Source organism: Poecile atricapillus, chromosome 2 (genome assembly GCF_030490865.1).
Source record: "Poecile atricapillus isolate bPoeAtr1 chromosome 2, bPoeAtr1.hap1, whole genome shotgun sequence".
NCBI classification, from domain to species: domain Eukaryota; kingdom Metazoa; phylum Chordata; class Aves; order Passeriformes; family Paridae; genus Poecile; species Poecile atricapillus.
Window position 1 is genome coordinate 32,686,848 of NC_081250.1, and position 22,526 is coordinate 32,709,373.

At 42.0% G+C, this 22,526-nt stretch overlaps 1 long non-coding RNA gene across 2 annotated transcripts; it reads left to right on the top strand.

Moving 5' to 3' along the window:
- Window positions 1-444: 444 nt before the first annotated feature.
- LOC131576122 (uncharacterized) lies at window positions 445-17,716 on the top strand. Of its 2 annotated transcripts, none has more exons than XR_009276927.1 (3): window positions 445-532; window positions 2,413-2,519; window positions 17,501-17,716. It is a non-coding gene; the product is annotated as an uncharacterized LOC131576122 (long non-coding RNA). The 2 variants fall into 2 exon arrangements; XR_009276926.1 differs by lacking the exon at window positions 445-532 and adding an exon at window positions 1,366-1,464.
- The last annotated feature ends 4,810 nt before the right edge of the window (window positions 17,717-22,526 follow it).

Below are 22,526 nucleotides of genomic sequence, written 5' to 3' on the forward strand. Positions count from 1 at the left end.
TCCCCATAATTTCTCAAGTTCTTTACAGTTTTGTGATATTGAAATACTGGAAAAAATATTTGTAATCACTGAAAGAGAGAAAACTTCTGGGCCAAGGCCTGGCTGAAAATTAGTGTGGTTTGTAGTAAAGAAATTAGTCTTTATTTGCTTGGTCAGGGAAAGAACATTTTTAGGCAATTTGTAAAGAAACACAATAGCTTCAAAGAAGATCACTCATTTTATTTCTCTTTTTAAAGGAAGGAACTGTGAGGTCCTGGCTGAGGGTAATCACTTGGTTGCAGATGGGCAGGAGTGGGAACCCCAGGGTGTTCACACAGCTTTGTGGGCAACAGCTTCCCATCATCAGTGCAGTACGTGATGCCTTAAAAAAATTAATTTGTGTTTGAGAGGGAGGAGATGGGTGTGATCAAAAGGAGAAAACAACGGAGTGAGCTATGGGGGACCAGGTCACCAAAGAGAGTGGCTGACCCTCAAATGGTGGTGATCCCTGCTTGTTGCCTGGCCCTATGTGTTACCTGACTGCTGCAAACAGGTAAGGAGGAGGCAGGATGAGCTGACCCCTACATTTGGGGGTGCACAGGTAGTCTTGGCTGTATTTTTGCTAAGAAGGTTGACCAGCTGTGCCATGGCACAACTGTAAGGGCACAGCTTTGTATATTTCTAGGAAATCAGAAGCACTGAGGTCTGCTGTTTTCTTTTACTTCCCTAAAACCAAGCTTTGAAGCTGCTGATGTCGGGATAGATGCAGATCCTAGGTGAGCACCTTCTCCAGACTTACCTGGGGCCATGCTCCATGCCTGTGGATGCAGCACCCACCCTGCCCCTCTGCAGCTTCATTGTCGCACTGTGCATGCCTGCTGCCTCCCCTGCACTGCCCTCAGCCTGCCAGTCTCAGGCAGGATGTTTAGAGGAAAGATCAGATGAAGAGTAATCATAGTTCTTTCAAACTGGGTGGATAAAATTAGATGTGTATAATTAGGGGTTAGGTGGCTAAAGCAAAGGAGTTTTGTTTGTGAATGGTCAGCACCTGCCAACACTCAAACTCATGGCCTGAGTATTTGTGTATTTGCTTTTAGGCAGCTCAGCATGAAAACACTCACCAAGGCTGGACACAGGGACTGAGCCTCCCCTGGACTTGGAACCCTCCTGTGTTTTCCATTTTCACCTGCCACTGCTCACCCTACCAAGCTCTGAATTTCTGTGACCTTGCTTGGCAGGAAAATCAGAGTCTCTGCAGGTGGCCAGCTGCCAGGGACATTCATTTTTTCCAATTAGTGGAAAACAGAGGGTGTTACCTCTACCCATGATTTAAAAACAGCACCAGAGCAGAAACCCATGGACGACATCCAATATCCTGGTCAACATGCCACTTTTGGAAGCCAGGAGTGCTCTCCTCTGTGCAATAGAAGACGCACCTTTCCCCAGACCTTTTGGAAGAGCTCTAGCAATGATGGTTTGAAAAAGGTGGGTGGGGGAGCATGGAGCCCCTGAACCAGGACTGCCTTTGGTCCTCTTCAAGCAGAAGTAATGGGGCACTGAGCACCTTGTGTGGCTGAAATGTTCAACCTGGTGCACTCACTGCCCTAAGGATCCACCCCGGGTGCTCCAAGAGCCTAAAGATCTCTGTTCCTGTGCTCACAGATTATGGTAAAAGATGATCTGGGAAAGCACATAAAATCATGATAGACTTCAGGGCACTCAGGAGACTCCCTTTCTTCTCTGATGGATTTCAGGAGTCCTTCCCTGGATTTTCCTCCCATTTGGCACCTTTCTGTTACACAGTTTGGCTTTTCAGATGTTCCTTTTCAAAGCAGTAGTCTGGAACTGGAATTAAAGAGGATGGCAAAAAGCCCTAATCAGAGACCTGGCTTTATAAATAAGACAAGTACTTATTTTATTGCACTGTTAAATAATGTATTTCTTTTCTATAGCTGCAGTGCAGAGGAGGCAGAGCAGCAACAGGTAGAACTGTTGTTAATTCTACATATCACTGTGAGTTGTTAACCTTAAAACGTGGAGAAATTAAATTGCACCTTATTTTAACATTTATAGCAACATTCGATCAAGCGTGGTTTAAACCTATATACAATTTCTGACACTAGAGGGAGTACATAATTTATTTTATGAAAATAAACAAGTCTTGTTTTTTTGAATAGAAAATATATCAACAGGGGAAAAGCAAAAATATTCAAAGAGAACTTTATTCTTTCACTTCATATAATACTGGAAAAAAAAAAAGAAGCTGAGAAGCTGCCTTATTTAAGAAGGTTATGCAACTGTGTCTGTAAAAGCCAGTGTGGGGCAGATAACCAGCCAGCCTGTGCTCAATTTGTGTGTTTGTGTCTATCGAGTCTGAACACATGGGGTGAGTAACTAACCCACGGGATAACACACAGACATCTCTGCCCACAGGTTTCTATCTCTGGTGCTGCTGTATTCCCACTCTTCCCCACAAACACTGCAGTGTCTGAACAGCTATGATCTCTCCAATGTGTTTATCCTCTCAACACGCCTGGGAGGTAGGGAAGAAGTACTATCCTCTTCTATGGCTAGAAAGTCAGGTGCAGAGAGGGTAAAAGATGCACCCACAGCCTGGTGGGAGGCTGTGACAGAAATTTTGACCATGGTTTGTCTGTGCACCCTTGCTTATGTTCCCAATTCGTCTCTGGTACAGCAGGTTGTTAAGCTGCAAGGTGCCTTTGCCTGCCAGTTTTTCCTGACCACAGGTATAAAGGTTTCCCAGTGAACTCTGTGTTGTGTTTTTTGTGTAATTGGATAGACGTGTCACCATGACCCTCTCTCCAGTCCCGGTTAGCAGGAGGTGAGCCAGGCTCAGGCTGACGTGGAGACCATGCCCTTTGCAGGGTGCTGTGGGGAGAAAGCAGCTGCCTCGCTCCTGTAAGGGTGAGAGGCCATACAGCACAGCCCCCACTGCTGCTGTGACAGTGGCTCTCACACGAGCTGAGACAGATCATCTTGTCCTCATACTAAAATAGCCACAAAATTGAGAGGAATACACAAACGCAGTAATTCAGGGCAACCTGGATGGTTTTGCAGCACAAGCGTCTTGATTGTCATGTGAGACCAGTCACTCCCAGCATGTGACAGTGTCTATATCCATTACAATGTCATTATCTGATACAGAGATCTTCTAAAAGTCTCTTTATCCCAGGGAGGATTTCTTTTAAGTGGTAGAAACAAGGTCAGTTCTGAAAATGCTATCACCTTGTTATCACTGTACATGCCAACAACTTCTCAGAGTCTCTTTTGAAGTCTTCCACTGTGGCCTCCTTCAGCCCATCTGGCTTTGCACGTGTTAAAGCAACAAGTAACTTCAGCAACTCATCCCGTTAGGGCTTATTATGCAGTGAAATTGCACTACTTTTAATACAACTTCTAATATCTTTGGCAAAGGACTCGGTTTGTTACAAAGTGGTTTGGGAACAGAAGTGTAAAATACTGTAATGTTTGTAGGTGGCTCTTATCTCCCACCAATCACAGACACCAAATGCCAAAGCCTTGGCAATGAAAAGTGGTCTATCACGCTTTGGCCCACCCACAAACACATGTACGGGCTAAGAGAGCACAATGAATGAAAGCACCAAAATAGATCTTTTTCTCCTCTCCCCATTTCTCCTTCAGATCACTCAGGACTTCATTCTTGCTAATATTTGATTGCTCAGACTCCAGGGCTTCCTAAGGAAAAAACCTCAGCAGCATTCCACTCCTGGGAAGAACCCTATTTATGCTTAAAATTTAAGGAGCTGAGTCTTACTCCTACAAATGTTTTCTAGAAATGGGTAATGATTTGTTACCGGGAAAATGCCCCTTGGGATCCTGAAAAATCCATATAATGCAGTGCAGCTGCATTTGAAGATTTCTTTTGTTTGCACACACAAAACTTACAGAGAGCTTTGTATGCCTAAGAAAGGCAAGATCTAAGCTATGCAGGGGGCACCTATCGTTAAGCATCAGGACTTTCCTGTCTGTTTCGCTCAGATATGAAGTATTTCTCTTCCTTTCAACTGCTGCCCATTGGAAATACAGTTTTTTTTTACTGCTTCCCGTGTGCATACAGAAAGAACAACAAAAAAATCTCATAAATAGGTGATGAAACACAGTATTCAGTGTCTACCCAAACACCAGAGTACATAAAATCTATCATCTCCTCAAGTCAAAATTTTATGTGGAATAGGAACCACAATGTGAAGGAAACCACTGCAACCCAGGACCATGAAGGAATTGAAGCAGTTAACTCCTCATTGACTTCAGTTTTTTCTGCATCTAAACACTCAAGTGTTCAGCCCCTCGTCTGTCAAATGGGGTTGCTGAGCTTGGAGAAGCGATGGCTCTAGGGACCTTACAGCACCTAAAGGGGACCTACAAGAAAGCTGCAGAGGGACTTTTTATCAGGGTTTGTAGTGAAAGGACAAGAGGGAATGGCTTTAAACTAAGAGTGGATATTAGGAGATTAGATTAGGAGATTAAGAGATTAGATATTAGGAAGAAATTCTCTATGGTGAGGCACTGGAACAGATTGCCCAGAGAAGTTATGGATGCCCCATCCCTGGAAGTGTCCAAGGCCAGGCTCAATGGGGCTTGGAGCAACCTGGTCTGTGGAAGGTGTTGGAAATTAAGTGACCTTTAAGGTCCTTTCTGGACCAAACCATCCTATGACTCAAATAGGGGAAATATCTCTACATGTTGTGAGAAGAGACTTATCAAAAGACTGTGAGACACTTGGGTAAAACAGTATAGAAAGAGTCACAGAAACAAGACCCAAGTCTTATTAAAAAGGGGCAGCAGATGGAGGAAGGAACAAAAAACTGAGCAGAGGAATAGGAAACCTAGACTAGTTTCAGGAAAAGATTGAGCATATAAAAGCGTGGGAAGAGCCAAAGCCTCAGGGACAAAGTGATAAATTTTTTTGTAAAACTGCACGTACAGAATATCATAATGAAAAATACAGCAGCACTGCCAGGGGACATGGTTGTTTGGGAAGCAGAAGCTGAGCATCCTGGAAGTGAGTAAATAGCACCAGCGTCCTGTGTTCATTATTCAAATGCAGATATGTTCAGTTTTAACATGGGCTTAGTACCGTAGAAGCAGAATTTTGCATGGCTTGATGCATTTTCATATGTGATTAGAAATATGTACAAGTTTGGTGTTCCAAAGCTGTGATACACCTTTGCTGTACCCATTAAGGCACATTTATAGCCTCTGCCTGGAAATTCCATGTAAGACCATTGCATCTTCCAGCTTCCCCTTGATGCAGCAGCTTTTCTCAGTGAAGGAGCCCACCTCCCACTTGTACACCCTGCACTGACATCTTCCCATTAATTGTGCTTAGCTCTATGCAAATTCATGTGTCCATATATATTGTATCTATGTATCTATCTCTCATGGTTCATGGTTTCATTAATTTCTTCTAAATTCTTATTATGTTCTGTGCTTAATTCTGCTGATGAAATTGGTATTTTTATTGGCTTGTACTGCATTACATGTGTGCACTGACTTTTAAAAAAATCAATTAACTCAAATGGGGGTATATCAGAGTGTTCTAGTCTGTATCACAGCTCAAACAAAGCTGCCAGCCCTGCCAGCAGCTTTCAGTGTTAGACGTTGAGTAAATGGAATGTTTAACTTTTACATTTCCCCCTAGGTACTTGATAGAGAAAGGATATCAATGATCCAAAGAGATTCAACAGAGAGTGATTCCAGAGAGTTGTGGCTCTTCTCACCATGAGAAATGTAAACAATGAGTGCTTTTTAGACTTGTTGCTGAATTTAGTGCTCACAGGGGGGTTGAACAGTTGGAGGAGTACCGAGGCAGACCCAATGTGGGGAACACGTAACACCAGCTCCTTTCCTGGGTCACTGCTAAAGCACTGCTTCTTGGCTAAGTGCAACATGCCTGCTATCCTGGTTGGTGCCCCTTCAGTAGGACAGTACACATAAATTTTTAGTGCTTGGAGCACTTAGCATTTAGATTGAAATAGGAGAAAGCAATTTATGTTTGCCTACTATTGCCACATGGTAAAATTACACTGACCTTGACAGCCTCTTTTGTTTGCCTGGAGCACTCTGAATTCGTTGGCTGCATGAACACAAATTAATTGCCATCATGGTTAAAATGAAACACCTGAATGAAAGCTGAGGGAACATCTTTACCTCTAACTGGATTCCTCAAATTAGACTCACAAATGGAGCTCAGTATCTGAGAAAATCCTGGCTTTCAGATAAGATCCTTTCAGTTGAAAGAAATCCTCTTTCTGGTCATGGGCTGCTCTTCATACAGCATCCAGAAGGACTACTTTGCTCCAGAGGCAGAACAGCATGTATCTATTCCTGATATAAATGCAAAATAAGCTAACATTCCAGTGATGTGTGGAAATCTGTGTTGTAGAAAGCTAATTTCCAGATAAGAATTTCATTTCCTGTAGTCAGGAACTATTCAATAAGAAGGGGAGGGGGTGAAAGAAATTGAAAGAATTAAAACAATTGCATTAAGCTACTTTCTTCCTCTCCAGATACCCCATTATCTAATCTTTTGCATTTCTAATAAGTAGTGATCAGGCACCTAGTTTTTCCATGGCTGAAGTTCTATGGAAAAATTTTAACTAAAAAACAATAAAATAAACCTTCTACCACAAATTCTTTCAAAATATGATTCAGTATGTGTGGTTGTAAAAGCAATTCAGTTTTCACAGAAAGGGGTGATGAAAATGCATGTGTCACCCCTGAATTAACCCCCTTACAGGTGAACTTTTGCAGGCAGAAATCAACCCACCCAAGTTATTGGCCAAAGATTTTTGCCTGAAAGCTGATATTTCTAAGCTGCCCTTCTGGTAGAAGGAACAAAAAGAAAAAAGCCTGAAGTACCCAGGAGCCTCACCAAGGAAGAAAAGCCCAGGCAGATATTGTAGCCAATAGAACATGAATGACAGGATCACTCCTGGTTTCTGTCTTGGTTTGGCAGAATGAGGGAAAAAGCCTGAAGCATGAAGGAGCTTCACCAAGGGAAAAGCAAGAGCAACTCTTGGAAGATCACCGAATCATTAAAGTTGGAAAAGTATTCTGAGATCATCAAGTCCAACCATCAACCTAGCATTACCACCATGCTCATCATTAAATTATGTTCTCAGGTGTGATAACTGCACGTTCTTTAAACACTTCCAGGGATGGTGACTCCATCACTTCCCTGGATAGCCTGTCCAATAATTAACAAAACTTTTCAAAAAATTTTTCCCTGATATCTAATCTAAACCTCCTCTGGCACAGACTGAGGTAATTTCCTCTCATCCTATCACTAGTTACCTCCAGAAGAGGTTGATCCCCACCTGGCTGCACCCTCCTTACAGGTCATTGTAGAGAGAGAGACAAGGTCTCTCTTGAGCCTTCTCATAAGACTTGTGCTCCCTTCCCCAGCTCCATTGCACTTCTCTGCACAACCTCCAGCACCTCAGTTTCTTTCTTGCAATGAAAGGCCCGGGACTGAACACAGGATTTGAGGTGTGGCCTCATATCGAGGGGACAATCCCTGCCCTGGTCCTGCTGGCCACACTATTGCTGAGCCAGGCCAGGATGCCTTTGGCCTTCTTGGGGACGCGCTGGCTCTTGTTCAGCTGCTGTCAACCAGCACCCCCAGATCCATTTTCTCCAGGCAACTTTCCAGCCTCCCTGCCCCCAGCCTGTAGCACTGCTTGGGGCTGTTGTGACTCAAGTGCAGGACTTGGCACTTTGAGATACTGCTGTGTTTTTGCTATTCAGGAAAAGAGAAGAATGCACACACTTTTCTCTCTGAAAGAACGATTTTCTTCTTTCCAGTCATTTAGAACTATGAATGCACTCCTAAGGAGGGGGAATGAAAGGAACATTAAATCTAAAGAGTGATTTAAGAAAAAACATAACTTTCAGAAGGACAGTTTTGGCATTACAAAGTTTATAACATGCTATTAAATGTAAGAATGGTTAATGAGAAGTTCCCTCTTTTCCCTTTATGAAAAGTCATAAAGGAGGTGTACTGTGAAAAGAAAAACCTCAGGAAGTTAGAGTGAGATCAACACACAACCTGTTAGATCTGCCTTAGCTAAAAGTTTTCTGCTTTCCCCATCATTTGAAGGAAAGGAGCTATTTTTTCCTGAAATTCTGAACAGAGATTCTATCTGGTATGTTTTTAAATTTTATTTTATACAAGAAATCTTAACTTTTCAAACAAGTAAGAAGTAAAAAGAAATTTACTTCTTCACAAAAAAAATTTTGTGGGTCTGTACTCTCAGAGTTTAATGAAATATTTCACATTTCCACTGTGAACTTATATTCCTTCACAAAATAAATGTAACTTTTTATTAAAAAAAAAAAGATCCTGTTAAAATACAGACCCTTTAACATCGCCACCACTTCCAGCAACATCCATTGCTCTCTCCTTAGCTAAGGAAATCCCCATCTAGGAGACTGTCTTCAACCTTGAGAGCAAGAGCTCTTCTGCCTACTTGCCAGGCTTCTAGGAAGAAGAAAGGTAAACAGCCACCTCTGATCCATTGGTCACAAAGGGACAGGAGGCTGCTATGGGTTGACAGAAGTTGGTTCTGCTGTCACAAAGCCTCTTACTCAGCCCATTTGATTACTAACATGAAAACAGAAAGTTGCAACAGAAGAGAGTTCAAGGATACTTAGCTCAGGAGCTGGCTGCCATAGTAGTTTCCAGTTAGCCTTTTGCAGGATGGTTGCATTTGATCACCTGCCCTCACAAATGTGAGGGAGTGTAAATCTGGAATTTGTGCATTCATCTGTTGTGTTTTGACAGGAGAGAGGCTTTTGGCAGTCAGTTAGTGGAAATAAACTCTCTCTCCAGGGCTCAGAGCCATGTTGCAAGTGCTGGAGAGTATTTATGCTCTCTCATCCACTCTTCAGAGAGACTGCAGTTCAACCAGCTGCAGGGCTCTGGAACAAGTGCTGCTTAGCAAGAGGGAAAAGTCCATCCACCTGACAGACAGAACTGCCAAATATTTTTTTTTTCTCTGAGAAGTTTTGGGCATAGGCTCTTTTCAGATACTTTAGGAGGATGTAGACACAAAACCTTAAGAACTGATGTTAGATCAATTCTAAACCTCAATGCCATCGGTTTTTGTTCCTTTCATGAGAAGATTCCATCCTTTTAGAGAAAAAAAAAACCATCATAAAAACCAAAGGACTTTTCAGTTTAATTAAATCTGTGAGCTACATCCTTCATGCCACAGAGCAGTATCACTGATGAGGGAACATGAAAAGCTTGCCAAGCTTAGGTCAATCAGATAAGTACCCCAAGCACAGCTGCTAATCTGAATCATTTAACTAGTTTTGACCACTTGAGACTGAAAATGAAGCTCAGTATTTCATACAAACAGGCATTCCCATGTGATTTGCCATACTTTTTTCTTCCAGAAAAGAGAGAAAGGTTTGGCTCAATTTAAGTTCTAAATAAACTCTTTGAAGGGTGTGGAGCTCTGATATCCTCGGGAGTTGTTATAGTGAGATATAAGATAGTGCCAACAACAAACTTCAAGTATTCAAACTTCACTCTCTATAAGCCCAAAGAGAAACAAAGTGGGAAGCTGGAGTGGATTCAAAAGGCTAAGGGTGGGATTGGCCTAGCTGGCCTTAAGATATCCAAAGAAAATTTCTAACGGTGGAGTTGAGTAGCTGGTCTGGACCCCTTGAAGGGGCTTAAGGCTGTATGCAAACATTATGTGTTGCTGTTTTAAATCTTCTGATGGGAGGAGCACCCTGTGGATTGGGCTGTAACCAGTGGGCTGGCTTTCAAGGCTTAATGCTTGCCAGCAGCCCCTGGGCGAGGCCAGTCCAGCTTGCTGTAAGGAAAGGTTTCTTTATTTGACAACAGTGTATTTTTCCTGGGTTTTATTACGTATTTATCCTCTAGGCTCAGCAGCCCCTCGTCATGTCCCTGGGTGAGAGGGACCACCCTGTACTCCTAGGATGTTAACTGCTGTCAGAAGAGAGGGACCCCCAAGCCATCACCCACCTGCAGATCACAGCATCAGACAGGGGGCTGGGGAAGGGAAAGGCTGGGGAAGTGCACAGGCAGTGTTCTCCAGGCAGGCTTTGACATTTCAGCAGTTCTACAGAGCAGCTGCCCGCTTCTTTTTGTTGTGTTTGCCCAACAGATCTCCATCTCTCTTTCCTCTGGCTTTATACCCAGAGCCATCCTTTCTGCATGGCAGTGGGAGAGATGGACAGGGATGGAGGTGCAGTTGTGTGAGCATGTGTGTGTGGTGTTATGGTCCTGCTGGTGTGAGTGCTCACACGGGAACACCCAGCCTAGGATGGGAATAAACACCCTGTATGTGTGTAGCTGACTGCACAAAAACACACAAATGATCACACCCACTCAAGCCAAAAACTGAGCTAGCCCAGGATCATCTTTCTGTAGGATTCCTAGTGAAGAATAAGAGCAGGATGAACATACGTGGCATTTCCTCCAGATACCCAAAATTGTACTTGCACAATTTAAAGCTATTTTCTGTCAGGATCTTCCTGGGATAGATGTGTTTTTTGTATTCACTAGCTTCCAAAGGCTTTCCCAGCTGTGTGTCTCCAGTGTCCACTCCATCTTGTAGTGAGTGGTTCCTTGTATGTCTGTATTAAGTGGTTCCTTGTATGTCTGTATTAACACAAGTCCCACCCCCCCATCCCCTTCCCCCTCCCCCCCCCCCCCCAATAAATCCCTTTTATTGAAGAAGACAGGCAGTGATTGTTTCTGAGCATCCTCACCATACTCTTCATACACTTCTTTCACTGAATTGTCTCTCTTACAGACCAAGACATTCTGTCCTGGTAAAGTCATTGCCTATACTGAAGCTTTCCGTATCTAATCAGATATTGAAGCTGCTTTTATTTTTTACTTACCCTGAACCTTCTTTGGTTTTGCTGTACCATTTTTGAGATGAAAAGACACAAACCTCACAGGAATCACTAATCATAACACAGGTGAGCCATGAGTTTGCACAGTAGCATAATGTTCTTCCTTCTTTTTTTCTTTGTTCCTATCCCCACTATGCCCTAGTACTTTATTTAAGGTTGGTTCTTTGACCCCTACTGAGTGCTGAGCTAGCATATTCGTAGATCTGCAAAATAGGTCCCAAAATCTTGCTCCTGACTGCTGATGGTCATCTCACAGCATGCCATTTTGGCTGTGAAACTAGGATTGCTTTTCTGCCCTACATATCCCTTTATATTTATCTGCTCTGTATCACATGTACCATGTTATTGTCTTGTCACTAAGACTCATTAAAGTACTACCAAAGCCTTACTCTTAAAGTCAGCCTTTGTCCTTAACAATATAAATATTTTACTGCTGTAAATAAACTTTCCCTCTGTTCACTGCCTTTACCAGGTTGCTTATGGATACCCTGACAGCAATTGTTGCACTACACAGCAGTGCAGAATTACTCTGGTCCCCTCCTCTGCTTACTATCTTTTAAATACCTTTTTATTTTGCAATGATTTTCTTTTTCTTGGTAGGGAAGTCTTTGGACTCCCTCAAAAGCCTGTAGTGGGGAATCAAGAAACAAGTTTGCCGAAAGCATTTAGATATCCAGGTAGACTGTATCAACTGAATTGCTCTTATCTATATGTATATTGATCTCATGAAACAGCACCAATCTGTAAAAATGGAAAAGGTCATGCTGACTCTTTCCTAGCAAATCGAATTTATTGAAGTGTCAATGAATTTTGTTCTTCATTACATTTTCTGCTAATTTGCCTAGTGCAAAGATTTCAGACTTCCAGGTCTGTTCTTTCTTACATCTCCCCCATCTCCCCTGGAACTTTTGCTAAAAAAAGAGTTGGCCAGGCATTTGATATTTGATAACAACTCCTTAGATATCAAGGGAGTTTTAAGCATGTAGTCTGCTGCTCATTCAGTAGTCATTTAGTTATTTCGTCCTTGAGGTCCATAGAAACTCCTGGGTGATATCTGGGTTTTGGCAACCTGTTGCTATTCATTTTGTTTCCGTGTTCCCAGACCTGGTTCCTGGGCACAGCTATTTCAGACAAACTTGCCAATTGAGTCACCCCATTCCAAAGTGGCTTCTGATGTGAGAATTTAAAGGATTCGTTTAGTTTCTCTAGTAGCTGTATTTTTTCTGAGTGCTCCCTTCGAACTCTGGTGATCAATGGGCTCCACTGATTTTCTGGCAAGCTTCCTGATCCTGATATTCAGGAAAAAGAGATTTATTGTTAGTTTTGATTCCTTTTGCTAGAAACTCATCAAACCCGTTTTTGGCTGTCAAATTGTCATTGTGCATGTAATCTTCCAGAGTGTCTGTTACTTTCTAATTTATTCATTTGGATCCAACTTCAGCTGTTTGAAGGATTTGCAGTTATTCTTCTAATAACCTCCTTTATCTCACCATTTTCAAAGCTACCATGTACTGCCCATTTTCAAGCCTACTTGATGAATAATGTGCACTGGCCTTGTGCTTTCAGCACAACATCCTTTAGCAGACTTCATGTCTCCAGGAAATAATTAATTCTCTTTGTTGTCACATTTTTTTCTCTTAAATAAAATTCCTCATTTACATAAGTTTCTCCTCCGAGCCAACTCCATAATTGCCTGTTTTCTGATCAATATCCTTAAGCAGTTTCTCCATGCAATAGTTATTGACTGTTTCATATTACATTCTTCCACAATATCTGGACCATTTGCATGTAAATTAATGAAGTCTGGTGTTTGTTAGTGCCCTTCTTGCCTCTCTGGCATCTTGGAATTCCCCCATATTCTGCAGCTGGTGTCAACATCCTGGTAACAGAGGCAGTATCATACACAACATTTTTCCCCTGCTATAGTGATAACACCATATTAGGTCTGTAATTTCAATCCCCACAGATTTTGTGTTTCACACTGATTATATAATTTGTTAATTTGAGTGATTCTAGCATGGCTTAGTCTATATGCTGAATGTTTGGTATTACAGAATTCCACTTACCATTCTCTTTCCACTGTATTTCTGAAGCCTGTTGTGTTGATGCCTTCACTTAGACTACAAATGCCTGTTCTTTTACCTTATTTCTTAACTAGGCATTAAATGTTCTGTCTTTCTGCCTCTCTTTCCCTGGCCAGTGAGGGTTCCAGGAGCATTTCTGAGACAGCTTCTGTAAAAATCCTGATTGTCAGCACCTTAGAACTTTAGCTTCACCTCTAGCACCCTGCATCACCTCTCTCCTTGCCTTTCCTTTACTGCAGTACTGCTATCCACATGGACCACAACCATCTGGTGCTCTGCCACACCTCTTAGGAGCCGATCGAGGCTCCTCATTATGCCCTCCCTTAACGCTGGATGCTGTGTCCATGCAGCATCTCTGGTTCCCTACACAGATTTTCTTCTCTGGATGATCCCACTGCCCTTCCCTGGCTTTATCCAAGCACCATGTTGCATCTCCTGTGACCACAGGCTGCAGGTGCTGTTTGCACAGCATTCCAACAGCTGCAGAAATAAATGGAGCCAAGTGCATCCCAGGTCAGAAACTCAGCAGCACCCGGAGCTTTCAGGAGCCTGCAGGTACTTCAGTGTGGATCTGTCAGTGGAGCACCTCGCTAACAACATAACTGGGTAGCTCTGAGCACCTGAGGGGCTGCTAAGGTGTAGAAAATTAAGCAGTTGCGCAAGAATTTGCAGGATTTGGGTCTAGATGTGTGAATTTAAGGCAAGGTTTTGCCTCCCTCTCTTCTGTTAATTAAGCAGAGCAACTCCAGCAGCTCAAATAAACATGTGGGGTTTTAATAAAATGCACAATTACAGAGCTGATTATTGGGATGCTAGCAAATACCATGTAAATCTTTTCACACATTTGTCTGACTCAGTATTTTTCCCTCATTCAGTCTTCTCTGGCAGAAGGACGGGATGTCTAGGCAGGCTGATCATAACAGAAACATTACTAAGAGCGATTGAATGCTTGGTGTAAATTTTCACATGCAAACTCTGTGTAGAAGGCGGGGAGAGACATAAGGAAGTAGTAGTCAGTTTTGTTAGCACCTTTGCTTTATCTTACGTGGAGCTGCTCATACTGGTAACACATGAAATCAGTTTGAAGCATGAGCTGCCAGGCGAGTTGTTGATCCTGAAAGCTGTGGTAATTTGTGTTCATTTAATTAGCTCGGTGTTGGTGCTGTCCTGTGTACGCTGCTGACCAAGCCACGTAATCTCCTCCGTAGGGATGCCCTAGCACTCCTAAGTCCTGTGATGAGATTGTGCAGAAAGCATTAACCTTCTTTGTCTGACCCTTTTATTTGCACTCCCCCCAGGACTTCATTCATCTCCACTGCTAGATCAATTAAAAAAAAGGAGGGAAAAAAAGTGTTTCCATCGGCTAGTCTGCCGGCACATGTGTCTGACATGAGAATAAATGCTTATAAGTGCACAAGAGCTCAGATACTGTGAGCTACATTTTAAAGACAGTGTTCGGGGTTTAGCTGCTTGATTCCCACTGACATTAATGGAAGGCACGAGGCTAAATCATAGTGCATTGCTTTCAGATCTGACCCCAGAAGACAGTTCCTGATGGGAAGGGGCACAGCCTGAGAAATAAAAGTTTACAAAACCAGAGAGCTGAAATAATCGGATAATAACTAGGAGACATAGGTGCAAAACTGAATGAATTATGATTCTGATAAGCTTGTGTGTAAGCAATAAATCCCTAAGACGAGTGGAGAAAAGAGAGAGTTTAATCACAGTGGCAACATTTATGTATTTTTACTCAGTGGAAAATGTTATAGGCTTGACTTCATTTTTATTTACCAGATCTGAAGATGCTGATGTCCTCTTGACGGCGAGCACTGAGAGACGGCCTGCAAAGCCTTCAAGCTGCAGAGCACACAACCTCCCAGCAGGTGGCTTGGGCACAGCAAACCAGGCTGGGGCTTTGGGGAAAAAGAACTTCAAATAGCTGCAAAAGAGTATCAGACAGTTCATTCATGGCTTATTGATGCCACAGATCTCAGTTACGTTTCGTGGTCTGAGGCATGAGGCAAAAGATCTTTCCCAGCCCTGAGTCCTGCATCAATATTTCATGATGGTTCAGTTTAAAGTATTAGGATTTTTTGTCTTTTATGATTTTAAGTCAGCAGTGTGATGCCAGTTTACATAGCTGGGCATCTAGTCTACAAGGTTTGGAAGATGAATTTGGCCTCCACTTGGGGATTGACGAGTGGAAATGGATCCCACGGAGAGAACAGGCAGCAGAAGATGGATTTTTGTGGCATGCAGCTCAGTGAAGTGAAAGGCATTAGCACGCACCCACTGCAGGAGATCTCATGAGTTGACACAAGGACTGTTCTTGGAGGCTGACAGTAACATTTTCAAATTGCTGTTGGAAATTATTAGCTCAAGTTTCTCAAGTTCTTTAAGTTCTGCTCCTGTGCCACTTGGAAGGTTTTTAAAATAGAACGCCTTAGGTTTAGGGAGGCAGCCTGATGGAAGAGTGAGACAGTAAAAGAAGGCAGGAGACTGGTTTTGCAAAACAAACAAACACAAAATCCTTTCTTCCCTCTGTTCTTCCCACACAATTTTATGAAATACTATATTGTTTTGATAATTTGTAATTTACAGCAAACCACAAGAAGCATTGCCAGCATAAAGTAAGCAAAATCCTAGGATTGAAAATATGAGCAAGTCACCATAAAAGTGATGGAGCCAAGAAGAAAAATTGTATTTTGGAAAAGCAACAAAAGAATAATGAAGACCAGACCTAGACTGCTAACATTTTGTGACGCTGGCATACAGAGGAAAAGTATCGTCAACTGTATAAGTCAGCAAGCCAACAAGAAGTATCCAGAGAAGGATGTACAGAAGATTAGTCAAAATGATAGAGTTTCTCTCTTCCAGCCAAAATAACAAATATGACAATTTTCAGCAATTCTGAAATCCTGAAACACCCCAGCAATCCTGGGAAAGAGCAGTGCCTTGTATGAGCTCTGCATCAGAGGGAAGGCTGCATGCCATGAAGTGGGCAAAATGCCTGCTAGATCATAAAACAAGCAGTTGTTGCAGAGTTGAACGGCATGAGCAGGAAAATGAAGCTGTTTGATGAGCTTCCTCTTGAGCCCATGCCACTCTGCCCTTCTCTAGTTAGGTGCTTACTTAGGTGGGAACACACACAGGGTTTATCCATGGTTTCACCTGGATAAACACCATAACTGAGCTTCAAGGACAATGTTGCTCACACTTCAAGAAGAATGTATCCCATCAACTGTGGGAATGTTTAGTAGAATATAAAAATATCCTTTTAAGCTGCAGCTACACAGGCTTGATCATTATAATTATGGGTAATGGAATGGCTGTGGATCCTGCTCTATGTTTAGTAGTCAGAATCAGGGCATTAATGTTTTTAGACAAAGATAGGATCTGATTTCTCTTCCCAGAGTGGCTCCTCATTCCTCTCAACTGAGCAACCATAACATTCATATTTATATACTACATTTCTTCTCCAAAACATTGCCCTTGGTCTTGTTTATTTCTGTGTGAAAACTGCTTGCAGTCTCCTAGCGGCACCCCAAAATTTCCTAACCTAATTGCAAGTGTGCTCTGGAAAGAAGCACTGCCACAGCAAATGTCAAAAGGGTCAAGGCAGAGCTGAAAAGCAAAAGCGACATACCTAATCAAAAGAGAGACCTCTCTGGTCATAAGCTGTTTGTGGAGCCTCTGCCAAATCCAAGAGCAGTGTCTGATTTGACCTCTTATGTTAATAGCCTTAGCATTTCCAGCCTTTTTCTGACACTTGTCTCTGGCACATCTGCTGTAAGTGGTTATCTATTTAAATGAGCATTTTTTACTTGGAGTGGATTTGGTTTCGTTCTTATATTAAAAAAAAGTGTCTCTTTCAAAACAACCAGGAAAAAACTCGGGAAAAAAACCTCTGTGTGGCAGGAGTCCCGAAATTCATCTCTGAAAACACACAGAGCTGCACTCTTTTGAAAGTGCCAGTTCTGTGAAATCCTTGGCAGTCCCCGCAGGGCACCAAGTGCCCTCAGTTCTCAGGATAGTACTTGCAATTTAAAGCTGCTCAGGAGGCTGCAGGATGAAGCTACTACTGCTAAAAAATATGCCCATACACTTCTTGCCCATGCACATACCCAACATGTCAGTGCTACAGTCATTAAAGAATTACAGGCTCTCACAGAAGGCATGATCTTATATCCTTGGGATTAAACCTGGTGCTTAGCCTTATTTTTCAAACAGAAAGATAAAACACATCCATAATAAAACAGATTGGCAGAGCAAATATGGGGTTTCTAAAATAAGTGACAACGTAAAGCAACAAAAAAGCAATGCAGAGCTCACTGGTGGTTTTTCTGCTTCTACAGTGACACCAACCGAGAAATTGCATCTGGTGATGACATCTGTGTATGTTCAGTAGTTATTTATTTTACTGAAGAAAAATTAGAGGTGTAGTCATTCTGAAAATACTTTCTTACCGAGCATGAAGCTGTTGCCTTGCTTTCTAGGGATGAAGAACTCAATTTTGCAGGGGCTGAGCGACCTCTTTTCTCCACAAGTTTACCTGACTGCAGCTGAGGATTCTTAGCACATCTCAGAAATGCACTTCACTTCCAAGGAGAGAAATTCTGACTCCTTTGAAGCTGATGGGAGTTCTGCCATCAGTCTGGCTGAGTTTTCTTCCATGGCCTGTAAAACAGATCTGTCTGCTGTCTGCATGTGTATTCTTTGACACTGTGCTGGCCTTCGCCACTGTTATGGTATGTATGAAACCACAGGTCATCTCTTGAACATTATTTTTTACAATGATAACAAAGAACTCTTTTTTTTTCTAGGACCTCCTATAAAATACAAACATCCAACAAATCTAAGCTCATCTTCCATTCACACTCCCCTTTGAAGTGTGGAAAAATGAGAATGAGAATGTTTGTGATGGTTTAGGCATCTGCTGGCCAGCTCGGATGTGCCTTGCAGAAGGATTGGCCCAGTTGTAGAAAGGATGGCATTCATCTGAATACATATGAACATAAACAGTGCTCAGAAGCTCCTGCCCAGTTTCATATCCTGCCATCCCCCTTCCACATATTGAATTAGTGCATTTATAATGGCATCTCTGTTCATTTAATAAATTTAAATTTCAATTACAGACCACTAACAATTAGTCATGCAGACTAGATATGACAGATGGGCCTCATCCATGGTTGATTACACTAAAAAATGTTATGTGAATCTATTTTTAAAATACTATCATTCTAATATCCTTGCTGCATGCAAATAGGTGAGAAGTTTGTAATGTATTAACAAGAAATTTGGCTTCCTGACAATATTGCAATTTGCACAGAGCATGAAGTTTATATAATAAAAGGGTTCATTATTGTTTCCTGTTATCTGGGGTTCTTTAGTAAAAATTATGGAAATGTTTGTGTAAAGACATGTAGCACAGCGTGATAATTTGGTTAGTCTTATTTCTCTACATGGGCTTGATTTAAAACATCAAACCAGAAAATGTGTCCAAGATAGAAAAATACTTGCATGGAATATGGCAAGGGTGTGCCTGAATCGTGTGAGAGGTTTTATGTTTGCCTTTGACTCCCTTGGATACCTGGTATTTTAAAATTTAGCCTTGAATGGACAGCTATTAAAATATATATTTGGTGATGAAAACAAAGGCTCTTCCCTCCCTTCCTCCCACCCAGAATGAAATGAGTAAGTTGCATATGTTGTTGCCTTTGAAATGCTCATGTAGACTCATGTAAACTAAATAAATGGAGGTTTTTATATTTCTTCGAAAGGATTTTAACTAAGGTTTAGACAATCAATAATATTTGTATACTCTGTCTATATTTTTTTAGCCTCTGAGACTCCCATCTAGTCAAACAGAGAGGGGGAAAGGGATCAAAAAATGTTACTAGAGGAGTGTGTTTGAATGGCATTCGTCTTCTGATTTTTCATCTCATGTCCTTTCCACCATATTCACAAATGCTTCTTTTTGTAGATGGCTAGCAAACTAAATTATAATGCCATGCTAGGAGGAATGATTCTCACAGAAAGCAATCTTTCTCTACAAAAAGCACCTTTTAAAAAAAGAGATTTATTTGCTTTTCGGGAAATGACTTCAGAAAAAAAAAATCCTGTATTAAAGACAAAAAGGTAGGAGAAAGTCCTACTGAGTAACAGCAATGAGAAAATCAGGAAAGAGCATATCAGGTAACACCAAACTACCCAAGAACCGCTGACCTTAAAAGATTTAAGTTACAGTCAGAAAAATTAGGAGAAAGGGCAATTTTAATCTGAGATGTAAAAATAACCTCATTCAATTGTACTGTGTTTCATATTTATGGCACATACCTTTGTCCTTTTCATTTATTTGTACCGGTTGCACTAAACCTTTAGTATCTGGAGATCTAGTTTGTCACTGATAGTCTCTGATGGCTATGAAAGATAAAATACAGATAGAATACAAATATCAGACCAGAACTTCAGTCTTACAATACCTATAGCACCTCTGCAACTTCAGAGTAATAGAAAAGGCCATAAAGCAATTTAAATTTAAATTTAAAGGCACCTGAGGAGCCTTTCCATCCCAGCAGAACTCTGGGTGACAGCTCCTGCCACAGAGCATCTGGGTGAGGAGGAGGCAGCATGGTGTAAATGTTACTCCAGGCCAGTGACCCCTTGCTGCTCAACAGCCCCCTTAGCTGTGACCACAACTGAGGCTGTTCCCAGGGCCAGTATCTTGGTGGTATCCCTTGGGAACACCAAAAGAAAGGAATCAAGAGACAGTGGAAAAGTCCCTCTCTCTATTCTCTCATGCATCTGGTACTGTGCCGAGTGCAGCTTAGCTACAGGGGTGGTGACAGTCCAGTGTGTGTAACCCTATTCAGAAAAAATCATGGTTGGTAATTCTGTTAAATCACTTTATCCCTGAGTAAAGCAAACATCAGAGCAGATTTTTGTATTCTTATTTTTACAGTTTTCTTGCTTGGCTGACTAAATAAATACAATTTATATGCCTGTCTGTCCATCTGAGTCTATGTGGGTTTTCATGTTTAAGCTGGCTGCATTCCCTGGAGTAAATGCCATGTTGCCATTAATCACTATGTGATGATGTGCACTAAAAACAGTGTCTGTGTATGTGGCAAGAGAAGAGCTGTGTACCACTCTGGAATTATATTCTGAATTCACTCATTTGCATGGCTTGCAAAAACCTCTTTTTCAGGAGGGGGAAAAAAGCAATGTATGAAGGAAGCTCCAGGAGTGTTCCCAGGGCAATGTTTAACCCGTGATTTGCTCAAAATCCCTCAGAAGTTCTTCATTCTGCGTCAGTGGAAGAATCTGTGCTGTTGCAGCACTGATTGCAAATTTTAACAAGTTTGAACCAGAGCTCCATGGGCGAAGGTCAAGCCCTGGTAACTGCTGAGGCAGCTCCAGGCTGATCCGGGGCTGACACGCTCCACTTAGCTGGAGGTCCAGTGCTGTGCTGAGCTCTTGGTAAATACTCTCAGCCAGTTCACAGGGCAGAAATCATCAGTCTCACTGCAAAGGGCACAAAACATCCAGCTAAGGGGTCAGCTGCTCCTGGTTCCTCAACACCTCTTGGCTAGCCCAGGTTCTGAGACAGGCTCCTCTTTGCAGTCTGAAATGCTATATTGTATATCCAGCCTCGAGAAATGCCTCCCTGCTTGCACTCTGTTTGATGACAGACACATGGACCAGCTGTCCTTGCCTGGGAGGAGGCTCTCATGGCCAGTGAGGTTGGGATGCCCTGTGTGTTCTCACCCTGTCACCCCTGTGGGGCACCTGGGGTGACATCTGTGATGCTGTGTAGGTGATCAGAGGGAGTCCCAGGGACTCCACAACTGTTTCTCTCATGTCTTGGTGCAGAGTTTGGAGTGATTTCACATTATTCTAACTGTAAAAGTTCCTGTTACCATTCTCTACGGGACAGATTTGTGCACATCAAGTTAGCCAATCTACAAAATGCTGTCTTTCACCTAAAAAGTAAGATGATAAAATGAGGAGAAAATCATTGTAATGTTCTTAAGCAGTGCTAAACTGGTTATAACAGATAAAATATTTGCTTCACCTTGCAATTGTAAGAGAGACAGAAAGCAGTGCTACATACATATTTGAAGTCTGAAAAAATGATGAAATACAAAGTTTATTTTCTACTTTCAATCCAAATACACCAGTATGAAAGACGATACGGAACTCATGCTGCTTTTTGCTGCAGACCATTGTTATTCCTGTGGGTGAGATATGGGAGATATATGATATTTATATAATTTTAAACTATGGACTCTCCCTCAGCCTGTATCCTGTGGGGCTGCAGGATGGATCTTTTAAGGCATTCTCCTTTCACGCTTCTCCTCTATCTTTCTAGTCTTCCTCGCAGTGCAACCCTGTGGGGAGCAGACAATCCAACTCAGTTTTTTTTTTTTCTGTGGCATCACTGCAGAAGCAAAGAGGAGGCCCTGGGAGAGTTAATTCTGTGTCAAGCAGCATTAGCTGTAGCTCTGATTTCCAGTCAGAAATCCCTGGGGTTGGCTGAGGACAGTGCTACAGACCAGAGCTGGTCTCCTGATCTCCCTCCCGCCTCACTGATTACCCAAGGCCCACTGAAATACCTTGGGGCATCTTCTTTATCCAGATAATGGAGGGACAGTGCAATGGAGGAATGACAGTCCCTGCCATTGCCCCAGATTATGTCAGGCTTCCATCCCTCCCACTCCAAGTCAGAGGGAACAGTTTAATACTGAGGCTCATAGTACAGTACTTCCGGGAAAAAAAAATCACATTTTTTTCTTCCACATACTTTTTCTAGCTGCTGTGGTTTAACCCAAGCTGGCAACTAAACATCACACAACACTTGCTCCCCCTTCCCAGTGGGATGGGGCAAAGGCTCCAAAGAGTAAACATGAGGATGCCTTTGGATTGAGATAAATTCAATGGGACAGAGTGAAAGAGAATAATAACAATAACAATAACAATAATAATAGTAATAATAATAATAATAATAATAATAATAACGATGATGATGATGATGATGATGACTGTAATAGTAATTATAATAATGATGATGGTGATGATGATAATGATAGGATCAATAACAACAACATCAGAATAATTAGGTAATACAAAAAAAGTGATGCACAGTACTATTGCTCACCACTGGCTGATGCCCAGTTCCTGAGCAGAGGTCCTTGACCAGCATTCCCCCACAGTGTGAATGCTGAGCATGTTGTCATATGGTATGGAATTCTCCTTTGGCCACTTTGGGTTGGATGTCCGAGCTATGTCCCCTTCCAACCTCTTGTCACCTCCGAGTGACAGAGTATGAGAAGCTGAAAAGTCCTTAACTTAGTATAAAGACTATTCAGCAATAACTGAAACCATCAGTGTGTCATCACCATTATTTTCATACTAAATTCCAGACACTATACCAGATAGTAGGGAGAAAATTAACTCTATCCTGGCCAAAACATTAACATTTCTTTGGGTTTTTTCAACATTATTAAATACAGAGATATGTGA